This window comes from Antechinus flavipes, chromosome 4 (assembly GCF_016432865.1).
Source record: "Antechinus flavipes isolate AdamAnt ecotype Samford, QLD, Australia chromosome 4, AdamAnt_v2, whole genome shotgun sequence".
Lineage (NCBI taxonomy): Eukaryota > Metazoa > Chordata > Mammalia > Dasyuromorphia > Dasyuridae > Antechinus > Antechinus flavipes.
In genome coordinates this window covers 459,295,558-459,319,267 of record NC_067401.1, presented here as the reverse complement: position 1 = coordinate 459,319,267, position 23,710 = coordinate 459,295,558, and the positions used below count along the sequence as shown (strand labels likewise).

Here is a 23,710-nt window from a genome sequence, read left to right as displayed (position 1 = left end):
ATAAAATTGAAATAATCAGATTTTTAAAGACTTTTAAGGATGGAGATATCAAGGCAGAAAGGAGTGGAATGGTTTAGAAAGCTGAGGTGGAGAGTCTGTGGAGGAGGAATACTAGGAGGGTGAAAATCTTTGAGCCACATTTTTACACAGATCAGTGGAAAGAAAAAAGTGAAATGGGCTCAAAACAAAGAAGATTTAGGGATATTTCAGGAGGCTGACTTCAGGTATTTGAAGGGCTATTATGTAGGAACAGGGATTAAAATTATTCTGTGAAGCTCAAAAGGGATAAATTTAAGAAAAGCTCCCTGACAACAAGAGCTGTCTGAAAGAGGGGGAAGTAGTGGGTTCCTCCTTCCTGAAGGCCTTCAAGCAAAATCCAATTGACCACTTGTGGATCAGATGACCAAAGAGATCATTTCCAGCTCTTCTGGGTTCTGTGACCTAAGGTCTCGGGGTAAATTGTAGAATTGGGATTTGAACACAAGTCTTTTTTTCTGTGAGCCCAAAGAATTATTCAAGACGTTGAGAGTCATCTTACCTAAAGCAAATCCTAACTTTGAAAAATTAAACATATCATGCAATTTTTTGGTTGGATTTATAAATTTTAAGGAATTGCAGAAGAGAAGTGTCATAGCATTGGAGAGAGATTTTATTGTCTGAGTTGTGAATTAAGGGCTGAATGAAAAAAGGTGCACATATTAGATACTTACTACATGGTTTGCTTCCAGAACTTGTTTCAAAACCCAACACAAATGCTTCTTAGCTTTGAGACTTTGCGAGTCTCTTAGCTTTTCTCATCCTCCATATAATCATCAGTAAAATGAAGATGAGGTCTCTTCTACCTCTGGGAGGATGAGCCTATGAGAATATCCCATGGTCCTCTCCTGATAATCCTACCTCATTGGCTCTGGGGGGATGAACTATGAGAATATCCCATGATCCTCTCCTGATAATCCTACCTCACTGGCTCTGGGGGGATGAACTATGAGAATATCCCATGATCCTCTCCTGATAATCCTACCTCACTGGCTCTGGGGGGATGAACTATGAGGATATCCCATGATCCTCTCCTGATAATCCTACCTCACTGGCTCTGGGGGGATGAACTATGAGAATATCCCATGATCCTCTCCTGATAATCCTACCTCACTGGCTCTGGAGTGATGCACCTATGAAAATATCCCATGGTCCTCTCCTGATAATTCTACCTCATTGGCTTCTAGTAAGCCCCAAATAAGAGCATGAATGTAAAGTTTTTTGCAAAACATAGAGCATTATATGTTATTATCATCCACAAGCTTTTATTAAATGTTTACTGTATGCCAGGCACTTTATTTTTGCTATGAATAGTGACATACTTTAGTCACTTTAGAGATACTTTAGTTTGATTTATATCTCTGAATATACTGAACTACACAAATTATATATACACACATACATATATAACTCATTTATTTATATATTATTTATCATACAATACAGATAAGAGTCTCCAAATTCAAACATACACTGAGATGGAAAAGTTGGTGAGACAGAGGGGAATGGAGCCATTGGGGGATGATGGAAATGTCATTCTATTTCTGCTCAGAATCCCCAGCCCCATTCCTGTTCGGTTGCTGATGGTTGTGTGATCCCATCACTTTCCTTGTCTAGACCTCAGTTTCTCATCTGTAAAATGGCTGATTGGGCTGGATGATGCCCAGGGTCTCTGTGACCCACCCTCCTAAGTCATTTCCCATTTCTGGACCTTCGTTTCCCCATCCATGCAAAAAGGGTCTGGATTGGATGAGCTCCAAGTTCCACTTCGGCATCACATCTACCCTCATGGGACTATCTCAGATCTTTCCCCCTCTCATCTCAGTTTCCTCATCTGTACAGTGAGGAAACCCACCTCGGAGATGCTGAAGTCCCGGCTTGTGGACCCACCCACAGACACTTGACCATCTCCATTAGGGCTCATCAGGATTTATCAATGTTTCTTGAACTAAGGCCTGCGGTCATTTTCCACCAGATGGCGTTGTTTCCTTAGAGGACCTTAGGCTGGGGACCATTTATTAGACAACAGTGTCAAAAAAGGAGGAAGTGGACTGGCTGTCTCTGAAGGTGGAGCCAGGCAGATTCTGGTCCTCTACCAGTCCCAGGAAGGATGGCTGCCAAGTGGCCTTCCTAGGCAACGCAGCAACTGCCCATCAATGCTCCTGGGCTGCGGGGGGAGGGAGGGGGACTTCAGAGCAGAAATCAATGGAGATGGCTGAGGAGGACTTCAGTTGCCTGGGGAAAAAAAACGATGGTCAAGACTTTGGAGGAGGTAGAGGGGGAAAGGTGGGCTAATGTAGAGGGGTCCTTGTTGACTGGACCCTAAGGGCAGTAAGTAGTCTGGGAGGGTTTAGGCTGGAAGACGAGATGAATGTCAGACAGCTCTCTTCCCATGTGAATAGCTTAGGGCAAAGCTCAGGTTTGTTCACAGGAGAGATAGGGCTGCCTTAGAAAGGACAGTCTCTTCTCTTCTCTCAGTGATGTCTCTCCTCTGCCTTTCTCTATCCCCGCTCCAATCCCCCAAACGCCTCCCCCTAATGCTTGCTGACATAGGTCATTTTCTATGTATTATCTCAAGCTGTCACACACATGCGTCATTCTGGGAGATTAGAGCCCGTCTTCAGCTCGGAGAAAACTGACGCCAATAATTCACATTCATACAGCACTCTCGGGTTTGCAGAAAATTCCCAGGTGGTTGATGTGGAACTGAGAGGGACCTCAGGAAAATGAGGAAATAGAGGCTCAGGGGAGGTAGGGAGACATTGGTTAAAATCCTGGCTCTGTAAACTACCACCTAATTCTGTCTATTCCATGATGGCTGCCCAGAAATAGATTCCTTCTCCCTGAAGAAAAGATCCAGCATATCACTGAAGTCAGAGAGATTGAGACAGGAAGCCAGAATTCAAATTGGCTTCAGAGGATTACTAGATGGCTGTCCCTGTGCAATTCATCAGTAAATATTTATTAAATGCCTACTGTGTATCAGGGACTGGGCTAAACCCCGAGGATACAAAAGGAGGGCAAAAGACAGTCAGAGAACTCACAGTCTAATGGAAGTCACTTAATCTCTATCTGTTTCAGGGTCCTCTCATCTGTACCATGAGGAGAAAACCATCAAGAGCTTCCCAGAATTGTAGTATGGCTGAAGTGAGATAATTCATACAAAGGGAGAGGGCTGGATCTGATTTTATTAACACAGAAAACTCAGGCTAAGCAGCTTAGCCCCTGCTCTGAACTTGGTTGTCTCTGAGGGTTGCCTGAAACACTGAGAGATGAAAAGTTAAGTAAGTGATTTGTCTTAGATCACAGTCTGTCTGTGTCTGAGGCAGGATTTGAATCCAGTTCTTCCTGGCTGGCTGCCTTTCTATACCTTAGCTGCAAGGATAAAAATGAGATAATATTCTAAAGGACTTTGTACACCTTAAAATGCTACATAAATGTTAGCTGTGATCGCCACCATCCCCATTATTATTATTACAATACATCCCCTCCATATGGGGTACTTTGCAAATCTTCAAGTCCTATGCACATGTTATTCCTCATCATCTGTATTATTGCTCACAAACTTATAGACTTGGAGCCGCAAGGTAGCTCCAGAAGCCAAGTCCAATGCTCCTCTTTTACAACTTAGGAAACTGAGACCCAGAGGCATTGTGATTTGCCCAAGTCATGCATCTAGTGTCAGAAACCAGATTTGTACCCAAGGTCCTCCTGTCTCCGCCTCCCATTCTCTAGTCATCTCATTGCCATTGCCTTCAGCAGGAACAAAGGTCCCTGTAAATGGATGTCCCCCAAATCTAAGCTATTAAAGCTTAAAACCGTACCAGGACTTTTGGGACACCACGAGCAGCTGGTTGGCCCATGTGCCAAAGCCTGATGGGGCTTGGAGTGACAAAGAAGAGGAAAATTCAGGGCCATCGGACAGATCGTACCGAATCCAGTTACAGCTGGCTTGGTCGTCTCTGTCCTTCCATCCAGAAATCAATTTAGACGCATCCCCACAGCCTGCCTCCATCCTGCTTCAGAGGCAGGATTTCTCAGCAGGTCCCTTCTGTTGGACAGCGACAAGCTGGCCTCCAGCGGGCGGAGCCAAGCATGCATCCATCCCTCAGGGAATATGGACACAGCCAGAGCTGGCTCCCTCTCCTCACTGCTGCTGTGTTTATCTTCCCAAGTTGCCTCCTGCGGCAGCCCCCACTGCCTCATCCTTCATTTCTCTTTATCAACCACTTGGCCTTTTCAGGGCTTTAAAAAACCAGTGCTTTTTTTGGTGGGAGGTTTATTTCCATCCCTTTCAAACTCACTCATATTCCTGGAAGGGGGCTCCTTTCCCGTTTTCTGTGAGGGGTTTTGGCTTTCTCTTAAAGAGAAAAGAAGAAACCAGGAAAAATATTTGAGATTAGGGAAAGGAAAGGTTTTTACTTATCTATTTTGAGTCTCGGTTGGATCAATAATTATATCACCAAGTCCCATTTCTATAGGTTTACAAAGATTTTCCTCACACAGGTGACTACCTGTGAGGTAGAGAGTATAGACACTAATACCCCTGTTGTCCAGATAAGGAAACTGAGGCCCAGAGAATTTTAATTTTTTTTTTTTTGCCTATGAGCTCTGAGCTGGTTAATGCTTAAGGCAAAATTTGAATCTAGGAGACAGTGGGGCAGAGGGGAAAGAGGTCTGGATTTGGAATTCTAAATTCACATCCTAGCTCTGATACTTGCTCCTTTTTGCCTTTGGATGTCACTTAGAGACTTTCAACCCATTTTCTTATCTATGCCCAATGTAGGGCATATGGGGAGGGATGCAGCTGAATGAGAGGCACCCTCCTTAAGTCCCAAACTGGCGGCTGCTGTCCGTGGTAGCTTCCAAGCTGGCTCAAAGCTTGGCAAGCAGGAGCAATAAAAGGAAAGAGAAAAACTTATGGGCTGAAGCCATCATTCCCCAATCCTCCTTAATTCCAGTGTTTTCCTCCATTAATCACTTCCCAATTATCCTGTATCTAGCTTGCCTTGTATATATTGTTTACGTGTTGTTTCCTCCATTAAATTGTGAGCTTCTCGAGGGTAGGAGCTGTTTGTTGCTTTTTTATATAATCAGTGCTTAACACAAGGCTTGACAGTATTTATTTATTAATTAACAAGCCAGGAAACTGGGGAGGAAGATCCTGCAAGGTGGGCTCTCTTAGGCTCCTCTGCCTTCCGCCCCCACCATTCCATGCTATAAGTAAGAGGCAATTTGTACCATATGTAAAATGAAGAGCTTGGGTGGCCTTGAATTCTCCAGCTCCAAGGCTATGATTTTATGGCCTGAATTCAGATCCTGACCCTCCTACTTGCTTCTAGGTGACCCTGGCTAAAAACCATGCATCCTCTTAAGGCTTCAATTTTGGCATCTCTAAAGTGAGGGGGCCATTCTTGTTTTCCAGCTGAGGCAAATGGAGCTCAAAGAGGAGAAATGGTGGCAGGGGTGGGTGAATGAGCATGTGTGTGTGTGTGTGTGTGTGTGTGTGTGTGTAATGGCAGAGATGGAACTCGAACCCATGTCTTCTGGGTTCAGTACTCTCTCCACTACAATAGGCTTTAGTTTCCTTAACTGGGAAATGAGGGGAAATGGGCATGTGCATGAGTATAACTAAGGTAGAGTGATTGGGGCTTTGCCCCAGGATAATTTAAAGGATGCAGACAATATCCCCCTGGAAGTGCTTCTTCCTTGGCTGCTGTGCTCCTAGGGTAAGGAGCACTGGCGGCTTTATTTCAGGAAAGCTTCCTCCTCACTCCCATCAATGTCACCTGATTTCCTAACTGAGGTGACTTAACAATCAGGAAGTACCAGATAGAGGCAAGACCATATGCTAGCTGGGTGACCCTGGGCATTTCACCTGCATCTGACTCAGTTTCCTAATCTTTAAAACTGGGATAAGACTACAACATATTTAACATGTAGTATTGGCCAACCTGCCATCTGGGGAAGGGGGTGGGGGGAAGGAGGGGAAAAGTTGGAACAAAAGGTTTTGCAATTGTCAATGCTGAAAAATTACCCATCATATATCTTGTAAATAAAAAGCTATAATAAAATAAATTAAAAAACAAACAAAAAACTGGGATAAGAACAGTATGTGTCCCATCGATTTTTCAGGATAAAATGAGGTGATAAATGGAAACTGCTTTTCCAACCTTTAACCATTACTGCAACCTATGTCATCATCAAGCCTCCTCAGTATTTCTTTTCAGCCAAGCTCCCCCAAAGAGCCAGCCGGCCATCTTCGTCTCTCTTCCCCGGCAGGGTCCGTTCCAGTACCTGATGGGCGGCCTTCTCAAAGGCCATCGAGGCTCGGCTTCGAGCAGCAGCCGCTCCTTCTTGACTTCTTTGCCCCGTTTGACATCAATAACGACCTCTGCGCCAGGATGCTCTCCCTCCCTGGGTTTTTCTGGTGTGGCTCCTGGCTCTACCTGCCTAACTGCTCCCTCTCAGTTTCCTTCACTGGATCGACACGGATGTCTCACTGCCCGTGTACGGCCATTCTCCAGGGCTCTGTCCTGGTCTGGCCCTCTCTCTGCGTCTCTGTCCCTTTGTCTCTCTGTCTCTCCTTCTCCGTCTGTCTCATTCATCAGTTCTCTTGCTTTCATCTATCATTTCCACATAGATAACTCCCCACTCCACATAACCAAGGTCTCGTCTCTCTCCTGGGCTCAAGTCTCATATCACCAAACACCACCTGAACGTCCCATAGGCATCCCACATTGATCGTGCCCAACCAAAGGCATTATCTTCCCCTCCACAGCCATCCCCGCTCCCAGCAGCACCGAGTCCTTCCAGTTACCTTGGTTTGGAACCTTGGAATTATCCCAACTCCTCCCCCTCCTTCGTCCCCTACATCCAATCCATTGCCAAGTCTTGTCAAAGCTCACTTGACACCATCTCTCAATCTCTTCCCTTCCCATGGAGCCGCTGTCCTCCTCCCCTGTCCCCTGGGCTACAGCACAGGCTATCTTCCTGTCCCCATTCCCCCCAACCCACTCTTCTCACAGCTGACAAGTTAGTGTTCCTAGAACCCCGGTCTGACCAGGTCACTGTCACTTAGGAAGTTTCAGTAGCTCCCTATTATCTGCAAGATAAAACGCAATCTCCTCAGCCTGGAATTGAGCCTTCTACAGACTGGCTGCCATTTTTTTTTAAAGTTTTCTTAAGATTAGGCCTTTTGACCTTGAAGCCATCCTGACAGTTTCCCCTAAAGAAAGGGTATAAGCTGGTGACTTAGTCAACAATGCACTGGGCCTAAAATCAGTAAGATTCATCTTCCCGAGTTCAAATCCAGCCTCAGACATTTACTAGCTGTGTGATCCTGGACCAGTGTCTCAATCCATTTGCCTCAATTTTCTCATTTACAAAATGAGCTGGAGAAGGAACTGGTAAACCATGACAAAATCTTTGCCAAGAAAACCCCCCAAATGGGATCCTGAAGAGTCACACACGACTGGAAAATGAATAATAACAACAAGCAAAGCTTATGGAACATCCTCGTGGAAAAAATACTGCCAATCATATTTTCCAAAGGTTAATATAGCTGGGGCCCCCAAATAGTATTTTTTCTACCAGCAACTTATTGTTTTCTTCCTGATAATAATCCTCCTCAGATAACATCTTGCCCTGATCCCCGATTTGCAACTAGCCTGTTTCAGGGGAATAGAGTAGAAGTCCCCACCTGGGAGCAGACTTACGGCTCCGTGCCGTGTGTGGGCCGGAGCTTGTACATCAGGTCGCCTTTTCCTCTCTCTCTTCCCCATTCCCCCCCTGCTCACAGTAAAGCTTCACATTGAGTTCACTCCCATTATAATGTTATTCTCAATTCTTGGGCCCATGAATGGATTACTTCTCCACCTTAGACATAAAGTGGGACCTGGACAAAGGCTCAGTCTATTGACAGCAGCACCTCCACTTGGGGGAATGATTCAAGAGTAGATACAAGGGTCTAGGGAGAAGCCTTCATCCTGCTGGAGGGACTCCTTTACCAAAGGGCCAGCTCCAAACATTACACTTAAAGAGCCTTTCTCTCCACTCTCCATTCTTGCCACAGATGGCGCCCACGTCCAACATGTTCCTTCTCCTGCACTTCTTAGATGTCCTAGCTGCCTTCCAAGCTCAGCTCAGGGGCTGTCACAGATGGGAGCCTTTTCTGCTTCCAGAAGTTGTTAGGATACCTTTCCCTCTCTATCTCTGTCTCCACATACATATTCTATCCCCCAGTGGAAGGCAGGCATTTTCTCAGGTTTGTCTTTGTATCCCCTGTACCTAGCCCAGTGCCATGTATATAGCAGGACATTTAAATTGCTTTTGTTGAAGCTTTTCCTGCTTCCTGAAGTCATTCCTCTCAAACTTATGTTGTAATTCTATCTCCATATACATATTCTATCCCCCAAGGAATCAAGCTCCTTGAAGGCAGATATTTTCTCAGGTTTGTCTTTGTATCCTCTGTACCTAGCCCAGTACAATGTATATAGCAGGACATTTAAACTGGTTTTGTTGAATATCTAGTGTCCCTTCCAGCTCTACAACTCTCATTAAAGTGAGAATCTGAGAAGGGAGATGGAAAATCGCTTATTTCTCCCATCTTTGCATTGTTCAGCACAGTGTCTGACACACAGTAGGCTTTGCACTAATGTCTGCTGACCGACTGACTTGTTGGGTGCCCTACACCCCGCCTCCCCCAAACTGCTTCTTCCAGGCTTTTTCCATAAGGCTGTCCCTTACTTTTCAGGTCCCCTAGTTACCCTCAAGGCTCAAAAACCAGCAAAAGACAATCCCTGCCCTTGATGAGCTCACGCTCTAATGGGGGAAATAAATACAAGCAACTATGTATAAACAAGCCACATCCAGGATAAATAGGAAATAATCTACAGAGTGAAGGCCCGAGAATTAAGAAGGATGGCGACAGTCTGCCTGTGGAAGGTTACTTCTCTGGAGAGCTGACTGTGTGAGAGTCATGCATAATTAGCCTAGAAAGGTGAACTGGGGCTAGCTTGCAAAGCACTTTAAATACCAGATTGAGCAGATATTTAAAAACCCTTCCCAAAGCCACGAGGAACCCCTGAAGCAGAGGAGATGGCAGTCCTGGGTTTGGGGACCATGTGACCTTAAGGTAGGAAGCTCAGCATTAGCCAGCATAGTCCCAGAGCGGGGTCTCCTGAAACACCTGCAAGCTGCTTTGGACTTCACCTCCAAAGGGCTTCCTGGGTCAAGCTCATTGGTCTCTTCCATAATCCCAGGCTTACATTCAGCCAATCAGGAAGGCTCCTGCCTGCAGGGGAGCTACTGATGCTTTAGACTCTTTTCCATGACAAATCCTCAACTTTTTCTGCTCCAAGCAGAGAGAGAATAAATAATAATAATAAAAAAAAAGACATCGAGTAGAATTAAACTTTTCCTTCTTTAAGAAAACTTCGATGTAAACAAGAGTCTCCCAGAAGAGATTGGAGGGGGAGGCAGGGAGACCATGGGGAGGCTGCTGTAATAGCCTCTGGTAAAGTGATGAGGACTAGTGGCTGTAGGAGGGGAAAAAAAGGGATAGTGTGAGGGATGGTGGCAAGGCTGCACTGGCAAGTCTTGGCAGTGGATCAGGTACAGGGAAAAGTAGGATTCCAAGGTAGTAGGACCTCCTCACGGGGGCACTTCCTTTGCTACATTGTGAGCTATCCTTTACAAGTGAGAAAGCCATGGGTTTTAAGCATAGGGTCAAGAATGAGCAGTTCTTGTAACTTTCTTGGGCATATAAGGAGGTTTAAACTCCTAAATTTAGATCACAATCTAATGTTTTTGTTAAACTATGTTTGCAGTACGTGGGGCCAAGAATGAATTTGGGGCTGATGGAAATAATTAGTAGGGGTCCCGATTCCTTTTCATCATGGGGAACTTTTGTCTTCCTAGTTTCTATAAACCTCTGTTGAAATGTCTGGAAGGTCTTCTTCCTTCCCTCTATTTCTCAAAACCCCTCAAGGGTCACCTCCTACACGAGTCCCTTCTTATCCTGAAGGGACTCAAAACCAGAGAATAATAGGAATAATTAACACTTATATAATACTGTGAGTTTCACAAAGCGCTCGCCACATTCTCTCATTTGATTTTCATAACAAGCCCGGGTCTTATCCTGATTTTATAGATGAGGAAACTGAGGCACACAGATTTCAGGCAAAGTGTCTTTCCTCGGGCCACACAGCTAAGTAACCAGCAGCTGAAGCAGGATTTGAACTCTCTTCTTAATTCCAGATTCAGCAATCTAGCCATTCGCACCATCTGGCCGTCTCTTAGCTCTAGAGCCGGAAGGGAACTTTGAGGGCATCTATACCGACTCCTTCATTTTCCAGATGGGCAAATGAACGTGGAGGGAAAGGAAGCGATTTGCTCACTTTGCCCAAGGGATTTGCACGTGCCAGAGGTGGTTTGGGAAGTCAGCTTCCCTGATCCTGGACTTTCCCCTGTCCCAGGCTCTCCCTCTGGAGCAGAAGAAGGAGTATCGACACTTCCAAAGGTAAAAGAAGCAAACCAAATTAATACTCTGTTTAAAGAGACTGGGACACGTGTAATTCATTTGAGAAAGACGTTTGTCAAAGGTAGCGGCTGCCATTTTAAATGGCAAGCTTCATTTATCTGGAAAATGCACTTATGGGCACGCCAGCAACAATTCTGCAGGAAATCGATGAGGCATTTGGGAGACCCATCACCGAGCCGGCACGGAGGGATGAGGGAGCGGTGATGGAGGGCTTCAATTATCCAGACATCTGCCAGAGCTTTCTCCCTGCCAAAAGCAGACGAGCTCGCTAAATTCATGGCTTACCTTAATGATAATTTGATCCTTCAAAATGGAAAGGCGGCAAAGATGGGAATCGCTCGTCTGGATTGGATTCCAATTCACAGAGTCATAAATTTCAAGCTGAAAGGGATCTCAGACATCTGAGTCCAAGCTCTTTTCTGGGAGAAAAAGGAGCTTTTGACTCGTCCAAGGTCACACGGTTCTACAGCAGGGAGGATTTGGCTGCTGAAGTCCAGAGGATGGCCCCTGGGTCATGACTGGCTTAGAATTCCTGATAAAGGAGAGAAGAGCTGGATAGGGTTCAATGCAGACCTAGATCTGGGGAGGACTCGGCGGGTTCAGCGAGAAAACAGGGAAGGTTTACGGCTTAAAACCCCATAGAGGAAGTCCACAAGAGAGGGATGAGGTGATCACCAGGAGGAGATTTCAGAGGCAAAGGGAAGGGCTCTGATGAAGCAGAAAAGAGGCAGTTGTTCGAAGAGACGGATGTGGATGTCTCGAGAGCTCACGGAGCAACTTCTACTTCTCTGACAAGCACTGAAGATGGAAGGAAGGGCAGGTAATGGAGGGTGAATGTGAGTGCCCGGCACGGTCTGGTGAGAACCACATCAGGAGCGCTAAAGCTTGCAAAGAACTGACACAGACGGGTATTAAGGAGGAAAAGGAGCAAGAGGGGGATCGAGCAAGGATAGAGCCTCTGATCCGGAGAAGAGAAGCCAAGGAAGCCGGTCTGGGAATCAGAAAACCTGGGTTAAAATTCCAGCCCCACCACTTTTCTTGGAATACCTTAGGCCGGCTGTTTCACTTTTCTGCATTTCAATTTCTTTACTATAAAAATAAAGGGATGGATTAAGTGACCTTTATGGTCGCTTCAACTTTAAATCTATAAGTGCATGAGCAACTCCAAGGAATGGAGCCATATTGAATTTGGAGGTAAGGGTCATGGGTTCGAATTTTAGTTAAAGTCACTTCCTGTGTCTGGGGCTTGGTTCTTTCTCTGTAAAGTGAGGGGCCTGTACTTTGGTCTCTAAATCTCTAATGGCTCCCACTTGCTGATCAGGAATACATATGCCCTAGAATGTTAGAGGAAAATATTGGCTAGTAGTAATAATAGTTTGTATTTTGATAGAATTTTAAAGACTGCAAAACACTTTACAAATGTTCTTTTTTTATTCATACAATATGGGAGGAATACTGTTTATTAGGCTCATTTTACAGATGAGGAAACTGAGGGTAAGAGAAGTCAGGTGATCTGACTATCCTAAATCACCCAATCAGTGAGTGTCTGAGGCTAGATTTGATCTCCATGGCCAATGCTCTATCCACTCCCCCACCGGCTGTATCGGGAGTCAAAACCTGCTACTGCTGAAGAGTTAGAGCTTCATGGGAAAAAATAGGCTGCCTCAGGCTGTCATGGTACTGTTATCAAAACGTTGCCCACAGCGAGACCGTGGTCACACACTGAGTCCGGGACCATGACCTGATCTTCCCATTCCCCTGTCTTCATCAATGACCCTCTTTCCATCTGCTTGTCCTCTTCTTGGAAGTATTCTACAATGGTCAGCCAACCTGACCCCCCTCAATCTCCCCGTGCTGGTGAATTACTGCTTCCCCAAGAGCAAACCCCATAATTTCGTTCTTCCTGTTCTCCCGTTCTCATTCTCCTCAGCCTTGTAGCTCCAACATTATCCCTCACATTTCTCCTCACTTCCCACTGTTCCCCTTGGAACTCCCAGTTCCATAATCAACAACCTTCCCTCCAGTTTAAACTTTTCTCAGCTTCTCTACTACTCGGGACCCTCTGGGGGAAACTGCATCTCTGGTCATTCTTTCCAGAATGCCTACACCAGCTCTTGTGCTGTCAGAGTTGTTAGTCCAAAGGGGGAGATCAGAACCCTTCCTGTTCCCCATTTAACTTCCAGCCTTTCCTGCTGACCTTTCTCAGAAATCCCTCCACCTCTGAGATTCATTCTACTCCTATTTTCTACCCAATTTCAATCCTGGTGGATTTATTCTCCCTTCTGTAATAGCCAGTGTTTTTCTACCCTATCTTTTGCTTTTATACTCCATGTTGATATGCTATTGATTGTTTAATCTTCCATTTCTTCAATTTTAAACTTTCCTGGAGAACTTTCACTCCAACTATTGCTCCCAGGGATGGCCACACCTTTAATATTGTTGTGGACCATAAGTGTTCTGCTTCCTTGATCAAAATCTCTGAAACCTCCTCATCAGGAGGATCGATTATCATTCCCTCTTTCCCTATGCCTCATGGCCCAGAAACCTATTCCCAATTCTCACCAAGACTAGGAATCCTTCCACCTTAGGAGATTCCCAGGCCATCTCCTAAACCCTGGTGACATTTACCTTTCTCCTTTACCTCCGATCCTTTGTCAAGCCCTCATGTCCACACTGTTCTCAAATCTGTCGTCCTATCACCACTACACCTTGCCACTGACCATTCCTGGATCATTCCTACCATCTGACTCATCTGCTCCTACTCCAGTGATGGCGGGAACCCTGCAACCATTCTGGCTTCATGCACTACTCACTGATGATCCGTCATCTCACAGGGGTCCTCATGATGATGACAGAACCCTTTGTCTCCACCCTAATGGATTCTCTCTCACTCACCACAGTGACCATCTTCAACTATCTCTTCTCCTCAAAAGACCTCCATTACTCTTCTCTTCCCCTAACTTTAGTTGAGGTTTTCTTTACCAATCTCCTCCAAGCTCTTTCCTGTAAGTGCCCCCTTTTCCTTTCTTCTTCATCTCACATAACAATAGCCAGAATTTATATAACATTTCAGGTTTTTCAAAGTACCCTACATATGCTCTCATTTGATCCTTGCAACAATTCCGTGGGGTAGGCAGTATTGTTAGATCCATTGTGCCAGTGGGGAAACTGAGGTAGACAAAGTGACTAGCTCAGAGCCCCATAATTAATAAGTGTCTAAGGCAGGATTTAAAGTTGATCTCCTTGACTACAAATGCACTCACTGTGATGAAGAGGAGGCCCTTCCACCAAGCCCATCTCTTCTATATTGATTTCTAGGGGAATGATAAATTCATCATCCTTCTTCTCAAGCTGTGAAATCCAGAAATGAACAAGTTACCCCAGAGGAAAACTGGTAAAGACAAATTATAATGGGACCTCCCTGGTTCTGGAAGCTTTGTCATCTCACTGCCCATTCTCATAATAACAGTTTTTTTGGCTGACATTACAAGGCTAACTCATATTAAACTTGGAGTCTCTTGAGACCCTCAGCTCCTTTTCAGAACAGCTGCTTTCTAACTGTGCTTCCTCCATCTGCCTTGTGTAGAGTAGGTAACTAATGCTCTGGGTGGCAGCCAAGAGTCAAAGAGGTGTAGACAGCCTAGAACACTGGGCCAGACCTGAGATGACATTTAAATCTCACACTTGGATGCAAAAAGAAACCAGTTTCTTACAAATAAGATGGAGTAGGAATGGCAAGGCCATTTTAAAATGAAGATCGGGGCTTTTAGCACATGAGTTCTCTGGCTCTGAGACCATTAGTCCTTTTCCAGTCTCAATCTGCCCAGTTTTGTTAGCAGATTACCCAAATATCATCCCCTCTCATCCCATCTTCAATCTCTCCAAATGCATTTGTTCCTTCCCTAATGCCCAAATTTCCTTCATCTTAAAAAAAAAACCCACCCCCAGGAGAGTCTCTCAGCCCCCCCCAGCTATTGTTCCATGAGTCTCTTTTTTTTCCCTTGGCCAAATTTCTTGAAAATAATTGACTGAGTTGCCTCCACTTTCTCTTTCCGTCTTCTAAATCCTTTGCAATCTGTCTTCTGACCTCATCACTCAATTGAAAGTGCCCAATTTAATGGCTTCCCCTCCGGCTTCATCCTCCTTTATCTCTCTTCTTCATTGGATAATTAATTCCCTCCTCCTCCCGGATACTCTACATTTTGTGTTTTTGTGATCCCATTCTCTTACGGTTTTCTTTGTAACTATCTGATCACTCCTTCTCTGTCTCCTTTTGTGAATCATCAATCATATCATGTCACCCAAGTGGATGTGCCTTAAGCTTCACCACTCCTTCCCCTCCCATCCCCTCTCTCATTCTCTCCCTTGGTTACCTTGCCAGCCCCTTCTGTGTGCCAATGAATCCCAAATCTCCATAGCCAAACCTAATTCCTCTCTTGCGCTCCATTCCAACATTGCCAGCTCCCTATTAGAGATTTTAAACTGAATGTCCGAAAGGTACTTCAAAGTTAACACACAGAAAACAGGACTTGTTTTCTCCCCAACAGTCTCTTTTTCTGAACTCCCCTATTATTATCAAAGTCATCATTGGTCACCCAATTTCAAAACTTTCAGGTCATTCTTAGCTTTTTACTGTCATTCTCCCTACACATTCAACCAGCTCCTACTTTTTGTTATTCCTCCTTATCTAGAGCTCGAGGAGATATTAGACACAGAATCCAATTCCTTCATTTGACAGATGAGGAAACTGAGTATACAGAGGGTTCGTGTCTCTACATGCTATCATGCAGACCAAAAATGGGACTGAATCTCCAAGGACTTTAGTAGCTTTTCCTTGTCCAGAAATATTAAGAGGAAACTTCCCAAAAGGCTCAAATTTCCCAAGTCACCCAAAGAACAGGAATAACTGCCAGTTCCCAAGATGTTTCCCCTGTTCCGAATCTGCATGGTGCCCTGAACCTTGAGCTTCCCTCCAAGTTCCTCTACCAATACCTGGTTCTGCTTGATCAAGAAAAGAACCCTAACAAAATTCTCAGACTTTACCAATGTGGGGAGTGCTGTCCCACCAGGGATTCCAGCAGAACCGACCCATTTGCATCTCTCTGACTGACCATTCTCCTTGTATTCTCCAGCAGTAAAGCTCATTAGTATTCCTTTCTGCCAACTCCTGTCTTTGTGCCTCAGAATGTTCCTTGGCATCTCAAATCTTACTCAAACTCCATGAAGGCAGAACTCACTATGATAATAGATGAGAAGAAAGGCTTGTATTCTTGGGTCTTATATTCTTTTTTTTTCTCCCAAGGAGAATGATTCCTGGATTGGAAAGGATGGAACCAATAGATCAGTCAAAAAAGCATTTATTAATTGCCTACTTTGTGCCAGGCACCTTGAGGGTAGAGCACTTAGGTGGAATTTAAGTAATGAGAGAATAAAAGAGCTCACAAATGAATGATGTGATTGCTGAGCTACTGAATGTGGTCTCAAACGTCGTGGAAAAATAGAGAGGCTGTAAAACCCTAGATCACAGACCTAGAAGGACATTTCAAGTTGTCTGGTCTCACCACCTTATTTTACAGCTGAGGGAACTGAGGCTCAGAGAAGCTGTGTGGCTTGCCAAGGTCACGCAGGGCAATAAATATCAGACGCAGGATTTGGCTTTTCTGAGTCCAGAGCCAGAATTTTTCCTATTGTACTCCATGACCTCTCAGTGAGATTTAATCCCAAGAAGGCTAAATTTGGAATCGGGGGAACCATGTTCAAACAGTGCTCCCCCTTGTTGCTGCTATTATCTTGAGCTAATCATAATCTTCCTGGGCCTTAATATTCTCATCTGTAAAATGGGGAGGGAGTGGACTTAATGGTTCCTGTGCTTCTTTCCAACACAAAGCTTGTTATTCTTCTAGGTGTCAGAATTAGGGGAAAGAAATTTGATTTTAAAATAAAGTGAGCTGGGGCATGCAAATGATGAGTTTGTGAGTTTGACCTCAATTCTTGGCCACTTTTTAGAAAGCATAATTAAAATGGATGATTTGCGAGGACCTCATTTTCCAGAGAAGGGCGATCACAAAGAAGCAGCATGACTTAATCCAGAGCAGGGCTTGCCGGATTAACCTCATCTTCTGTTTGGACAGTCTGCTAAACCCCAAAATTAGAGAAATGCTGTCTGTGATATGCTTAGATTTCAACGAACATTTGACATGTTGCACAATGGAAAGAGACCCAGAAATAGTCAGAAGGCTTGGGTTTGAATGCTGGATCTAGCACTTGCTGGGGTTGGGGGGGGGGAATAGTACACAGAGCAATGGTCAGGTGATTCATTTTCCCAAGTTCAAATCCAGCCTCAGACATTTTCTAGTTATGCAACCTTGGGCTGTCCCTTCACCATTTGTCTCAGTTTCCTCATCTGTAAAATGGCAAACCACCCCAGCATCTTTGCCAAGAAAACCCCAAATAGCGTCACAAAGAATCAGATCCAAAACAAAACAAAACAAACAAAAACAACCCTACTAATTATTTCCTACAAAAACTCAGGCAAGTTACTTCACCTGCCCAGAACTCAGTTTCCTCATTTGTATAAAGAAGCAATCAGATAAGGCTGAGATCTAAGATCCCTTCCAGCCCCAAATTAAAGACCCTGGGATGCTACTTATTCTATATGTTCCCCAGACTTGTAGTGAGGCGATGTTAATGCATGATGCAAATTCAAGCTATTATTATTTCAGAACTGTACTGCTCTGAATCTAGGATTTTCATTTGGAAAGTTTTAAGTAGAACAGAAAGTCCATTCTACTGAGTGCAGTCAGTTCTAATAGCATATTCAGAGAGAGAGAGAGAGAGAGAGAAAGAGAGAGACTCTCCTTCCCCCTCCCAGTGAGATTCAATCCAAATGAAGAAGATTACAGCAAAGACAGACCATGGATTAATAGCTTTCCACAATTCCTTTAGTTGTCAAGGAGACACCTCTTGAAGCCTCTTCTTATATACTTAAATACCATCAGGCTACTTTTATATCTATATTAGATGATTATAAAGTTCACAGTGTGATTTTCTTACTAGTTAACAATCTCATCACCAAATATTCCATCCGCTGCTGAAGATGCACTTATTCTTCCCCAGCTTATTTTCATATTTCTAAAGCTGGAGGGTCCTTTGGAAAACAACCCCCAGATTTCACATCTAGGAAACTGAGGCTGGTGGAGGAAATACTTTGCAAAGGTCACACTGGCACGTAAGCATTGGTCATAAACAGATACACACACACAGATATCAGATACACACACACACACACAGAGATATCAGATACACACACACACACAGATATCAGATACACACACACACAGATATATATATATAAATACTTAAGACTGGCTAGCACTGGGCTCAGCTCTGACAATGCAAAGGGAAGCAAAACGGTCCCTGCCCTTAAAGAGAGACACTATGCAAACAGCCATGGGCAAGCAAGATACTGACAGGATAAACTGGGATAAGCAATGGAAGGAAATCTCTAGCATTCAAGAGAGTTTCTTGCAGAAGGTGGGATTTTAGCTGGGACTGGAAGGAAAACCAGAGAGGGAGATGGGGAGGGAGGGAGTTCTCCACCTGGGAGACAAGTCTGGAAAGGGGGTGTCTTGTGAAAGGGGCAGAGTTGCTGGTGGAGTTCAAATGGAGGGGCTCTGACTCTCTGGGTGATCTTGGATCCATCTCACCAGTATGGGGGTAGCAGTGGAGGGGCCCCAGATACCCCAGGGTCCCCAGCCCAGCTCCCAGACAGCACAAAGACAACGAGAATTCCACTGGGATCGAACTGCCAGACAAAACCTTGAGAAAATGTCTAGGAGACTACACGCAGAGATGGGAGGCAAGGCAAGAATGCATTTTCCTCATTAGGGCAGCTGCGGGGAAGCCAAAGAGCTGTAACACTTTCCAGCAGAAAAGTGGTGAAAGGTAATTAGAGGCACGTTGGGGAGGGAACTGCTGGGCCCTCCGAGCTGGTTGGCAATGCTTCTGCAATTATTGACTAAGGCTTCTTCCCTGCAGGGACTGTTCGAACCTTTTTGTCTGGGTTTCAGCTCCCACCCACTCTTTAGCCCCCCTTAGAACAGACGGAGGATCCCATGGAGTGCAGAACGGAAGGGCTGGGATGGGGGGGTGATCCCCATATCTTGCTTGGCTAAGAGTTTGTGAGAAGAACCAGCACAGCAGGCAGGAGAGTGATGGAGCCCTTCACACAAGCTTCCAGAGAGATATTTCCTTAGTTCCTGAAAGCTTTGGGGAGAACCTACATTAGTATAATTGCAGGTGACCCAGAGGACAATAGAGAAATGCAAAGTGGGCGGAAGGAGGTTGCAAACATATTACAACAATGAATTTAAGCAGAATCAAGAAAACGATATACACAATGACTATAATAATGTAACCTAAGAGAACATTTTAATGGAATTGAATTCTGTGTAACTGTAATATCTGATCCAGGCCCTGGAGAAGAGATGAGGAAACAGACCTCCCTTTTTTCCTTGGGCGAGATGGGGGGAGGGAACCATGGGGATAGGATGCTGCACATCTTCCCCACAGGATAACCCCATTGGCTGTCTTTATTGAGCTGCCTTTGTTTTTGCTTTTTTTTTTTTGCTATGAGAGAAGACTTGCTGTGGATGTAGGTGGATATAACGACTTTGATTTAGAAAACAAAAGGCATCAATAAAGCTTTCGTAAAGAGAGCTCCCTCTTCCAGAGCCAGGCTGATTATATCTATCCTGGAGAGCCCCAGTATCTTTCTCAGCTCCCATTCTGGCAAGCTCCTCCCCCACACTGTTAGCTACCAGTTCCATTTAACCAATTAACATCAATTAGCTTTTACAAAGGGATATTTATTTCAAAAAGGTAGTAGGAAGAAAGCACAATGATTTACTTTCAATACTTGAAGGGCTCCACTTTCCCTACAGCACTTGGGTCTCTAAGGGATGTGGGCTGAGACTTAGTCCAGTTTCTCCACAGCAACATTGCCAACAAATTCAGATCCGACTTCCCAGCAGGACGAGTCCAAACCCTCCTATTCACAGACCACGTGTTGGTCCCAGATAGGAGATGTACAAAACCTCCCCACACTTAACACTATCGCCTCCTTTCTCTCTCCAGAACACGGCCAGGAGGAAGAAGACCAATCCAAAAATTAGATTTGGTTCAGGACTGACTTTTTTTCTACATCTCCACCCTACCCACCCCACCCCTGGCAGTCAAACAAAGAGGCAACTTCACCATGGTCGCAGAACAGAACCAGTTACAAAAAGGTCTAAACCTGAAGATGGAGATTAAATCTGGGAGGTCTCTGCCCAGGCTCCTAAAGCCTTTGCTTATTGGTCAGTCATTCACTGTGCTTTAATAATAATAATAATAATAATAATAATGACTTTTACTTGAGAAATGGAATAAAAGACACCACAAAAGGCAGATAAGGCTATAGACAGAGGTGGACTTAATAAGGAATGGTAGATAACAGACCTCCTGAGGAGAGCCCTGGTCCCCACGAACCATTAAAAAACTCACAGGAAGGGCTCCATGGTGATGAGTAGCTCCTCTATAGAGGATTTATGGGACAGCAAGGACACACAAGCTGGCACTGTATGGCTGGCTCACAACTCCTACTAGTAAAGAGACTACCCACCTGGATAAAAGTCACGGATATCCAAAGCTTTCTAGACCACATTTGTAATTTCACCGGCACACACAATTCCAGAGAAGGAAACGCTCTTTACTGATGATGAGAACTATTGGCACAGGAACCCCCTGCCAGTGGCTGCTGGAGATCCAACCCAGAACGGGTGTCCCCTTGTGAGAAGGTGACAGGGAGACAGAAGGCATTGCTGTTCTCTGACCTCTCTCTCTTCCCTCTGCCTCCCATTTATCCTATTCCCACTCCACAAGCAACACCTGTGTCAGCAAAGGCTGCCCTGCAGCTCCTTCAGAAGTTATGATCCACAGCTGTGGAGGCTCTCGGAAAATTGACCTGCCCCTTAACAGAGAACAACTTAGAAAAATTACCTGACTTGCCCAGGATCCCAGCTATTATTTGTCCAAAGTGGACTTGAACTTGAGACTTCTTGCCTCCAAGTTCAGCACTCTTATCTGCGTCACCCCCAGCCACCCCTAATTATAACATAGCCCTTTAAATTGGCAGACACTTTACAATGACTATCCCATTTGACCCTAACAACAACAGGTGCGGTAGGCGATGTTATGATTCCCATTTTACCAATGAGAAAACTGAGGCTCATTTAAGAGGATGAGGTCATACAGCTGGTAAGGGTTGAGACATGATTTGAATTCAGATCTTCACTCCAAGTTTGGCATTCTCTACACTGGGTCACCTTGTTTTCCTCTTCTTGCTGAAGAAGGAAGGTAACTCAAGGGGCTCTAGCTGCTGACAAGGCACTGGCAGGCAAGTTAAATCATTACCCCCACCTTTCCCATAATATTATCACATGATCTCAGACTTATTTTTTCTTTGATCCATTTGTTCATTCATCTATCCAATGGCATGGCAAGAACAGCCAATTATGTGCCTTTCCTCCTCCTTTCCCAGAGTAGACCTGGATAATGATACGGTCCTGCTTTCGTAGAAGAAGAAAGGCATGGAAGAACAGAGAAGAGTAGAGGTTATGGCCCCAAACCCCAAAGGCAATGACATGGACTGATGACATGGACCAGACACTGGCAGAGAAAGGGGGTAGACCACGGTAACTCTCACCAAATCTAAAGGGGGTGGAGACGGACGCCCACTCGGTGGTACGTGGAGCTCCCAGATTTTCCTCCTCATCACCCAGCAAGTCCACCGTGAAGCTTGGGGCTGGTGGGGAAAGTCTCCCAGACTAACAGAAGTGTGGGCGGCGTTTGTGTGTTTGGTTTCTGAGCTGTGAAAATCACCTTCAGATGGGTTTCATAAGGGTGTCCTTAATCAGCTGGTTCCCTAAGAAAGGGGACTGGGCAGCTGCTGCTGGAGGTCTCCACTTCCAAGAGCAGGGATAAGGGTCTGGGAAGCCACAGGCAAAGGCCACCACATCTGATGGAATATACTAGGACAACAGAAGGTGGGGCAGAGGAGCCTTGATGGGAAGCTCCCATGAGGAGGCAGCCCCCACTTCCTGGCCCAAATCACCCCCAGGGTAGGACTAGGAGTCAAAGAGGTTGCAAAGGACTCTGGGAGGGAGCTGAAAGTAGAAGGGTTACTATTATTGAAACTTTTTTTCATATCTTATATAACTGTTGCACTTACCTTGGGGAGTGTTAAAAAGATTCCCAGATCATCATCAGGCTCGAAAAGAGGGAAGATCCTTTTCCCTACCTAAGCTTACAACTTAGAAAAGTTACCCAACTTGCCCAGGATCACAGCTTGTCTGAAGCTGGATTTGAACTTGAAAGAAAGGGAAGAGTATGTGGGAGGGGGAAAAGGGAGAGGGGTGAAGGGAGGAGCTGGGAGAAGAGGAAGCGAGGGAAGGAAGGAGAGGAAGCTCAGAAAGGGGGGGGGCACAGGGAGATGGCACTGGGAGAGCCAGACAGTCCTGGAGCAAGCTCTGAGTTGAGCCGAGGGAAAATGGGCCTCTGGCTTCTAATTGTCTTCTTTTAATTCACTCAGGGTCGTTTTGGATGATTAAAACTGTTTCCCCTAAGTTGGTTATTTGAAATGTGGCTGGTTCTCTCTCATTCCCTGCTGGACTGCCCCACTGCCAGGCCTGGCAGACAAATAAAGTGACCTTTGCAGGTGATTGGGCCCCCTCTCTGGCTGCCATTATCTCTCTCCCCCAGGGCACTGGCCCTTCCTTTCTCACCCTTTAAGGAACAGAGGCAGGATGGGTAGAAGGCACAGCAGCTGGGGGTTAATTCTAGCCAGGCTTTTTGATTAAATTGGTGCAAAGGTCAGACGGACTTAACAGTGGGACTCCACCAAGACCCAAGGTGGCCAGTGCATTTAATTATCCTCATCAGGAGAGGTGTAATGAAGGGCAAATTCAGTTCTTTGTGTGTGGGGGGTGGGGAAGAGGAAGGCAGGCAGCAGGGGGGGAGATGATCCAATTATGGGGTTCAGTTGCAAGGGAGAGTGGGGCACTTGACTTAATGGGGAGGTAGGGGTCTGGAGAGAATTGCCAGGATGGGTGGGTTAGGGGTGACTGTGCTGTGGAACTGCATCACTGGAGGCCCGAGAGACAAGGAGCGGGGAAAACGGGCACCAAGGTGGGGAAGCAGAGCATCCCAATGGTTATCCCATCAGCATCCTGAAGCAAAACACTACTACCTATTTGTTATGGCTCTTTCATAGGCTCTCCCTGCCCTATACTTTTTATTTATCAATTAATCAATCAAGAATTTGTTAGCACTCACTCTATTAGTCTCTGGGAACACAAATCAGAAATGAAAACCAAAAGTGAACCAGCCCTTATCCACAAGGAGCAGATATTCCAACCAGGATGATGACATAAGATAATAGATTTATAGCCAGGAAGAGCCAAGCTCAGGGGTTCTTCAACTGAGGTCTCCGAGTTTGTTTTTTAAAATATTTTCTTTTTTCCCCAATACTATTTTATTTTCCAAAATACATTCAAAGATAGTTTTCAACATTTTCCTCTGCAAAATCGTTTTCTCCATCCCTCCCCCCTCCAAGACAGCAAGTAATCTGATATAGGTTAAAGGGCTGCCACAAACATTTTGGCCCTTGTGGGTCCCTTTCCCTCCTTTTTGATCTCTGGGAAACAGACTCAGTAGAGACATTGCCAGGTCAAAGGGTATGAACAGTTTGATAGCCCTTTGAGCAAAGTTCCAAATTGCTCTCCAGAATGGTCAGATCAGTTCACAACTCCACCAACAATGTATCAGAGTCTCAATTTTCCCACACCCCCTCCAACATTTATCCTTATCTTTTCCTAATATCTTAGTCAATCCGAAAAGTATGAAGTGGTACCTCAGAGTTGTCTTAATTTGCCTGTCTCCAATCCATTAAGATTTAAAGTATTTTTTCATATGACTAGAAATGACTTTAATTTCTTCATCTGAAAATTATCTGTTCATATACTTTGACCATTCTACCAACTAGGAAATGGCCTGTATTTTTATAAATTTGAGTCAGTTGTCTATGTATTTTAG

At 45.0% G+C, this 23,710-nt stretch overlaps 1 long non-coding RNA gene across 1 annotated transcript; it reads right to left on the bottom strand.

The window, feature by feature from the left end:
- Positions 1–1,435: 1,435 nt before the first annotated feature.
- Positions 1,436–20,434, bottom strand: LOC127563176 (uncharacterized). Its single transcript, XR_007953910.1, has 2 exons — positions 20,241–20,434; positions 1,436–2,271 (listed from the first exon to the last, which is right to left on the bottom strand). It is a non-coding gene; the product is annotated as an uncharacterized LOC127563176 (long non-coding RNA).
- Between the last annotated feature and the right edge of the window lie 3,276 nt (positions 20,435–23,710).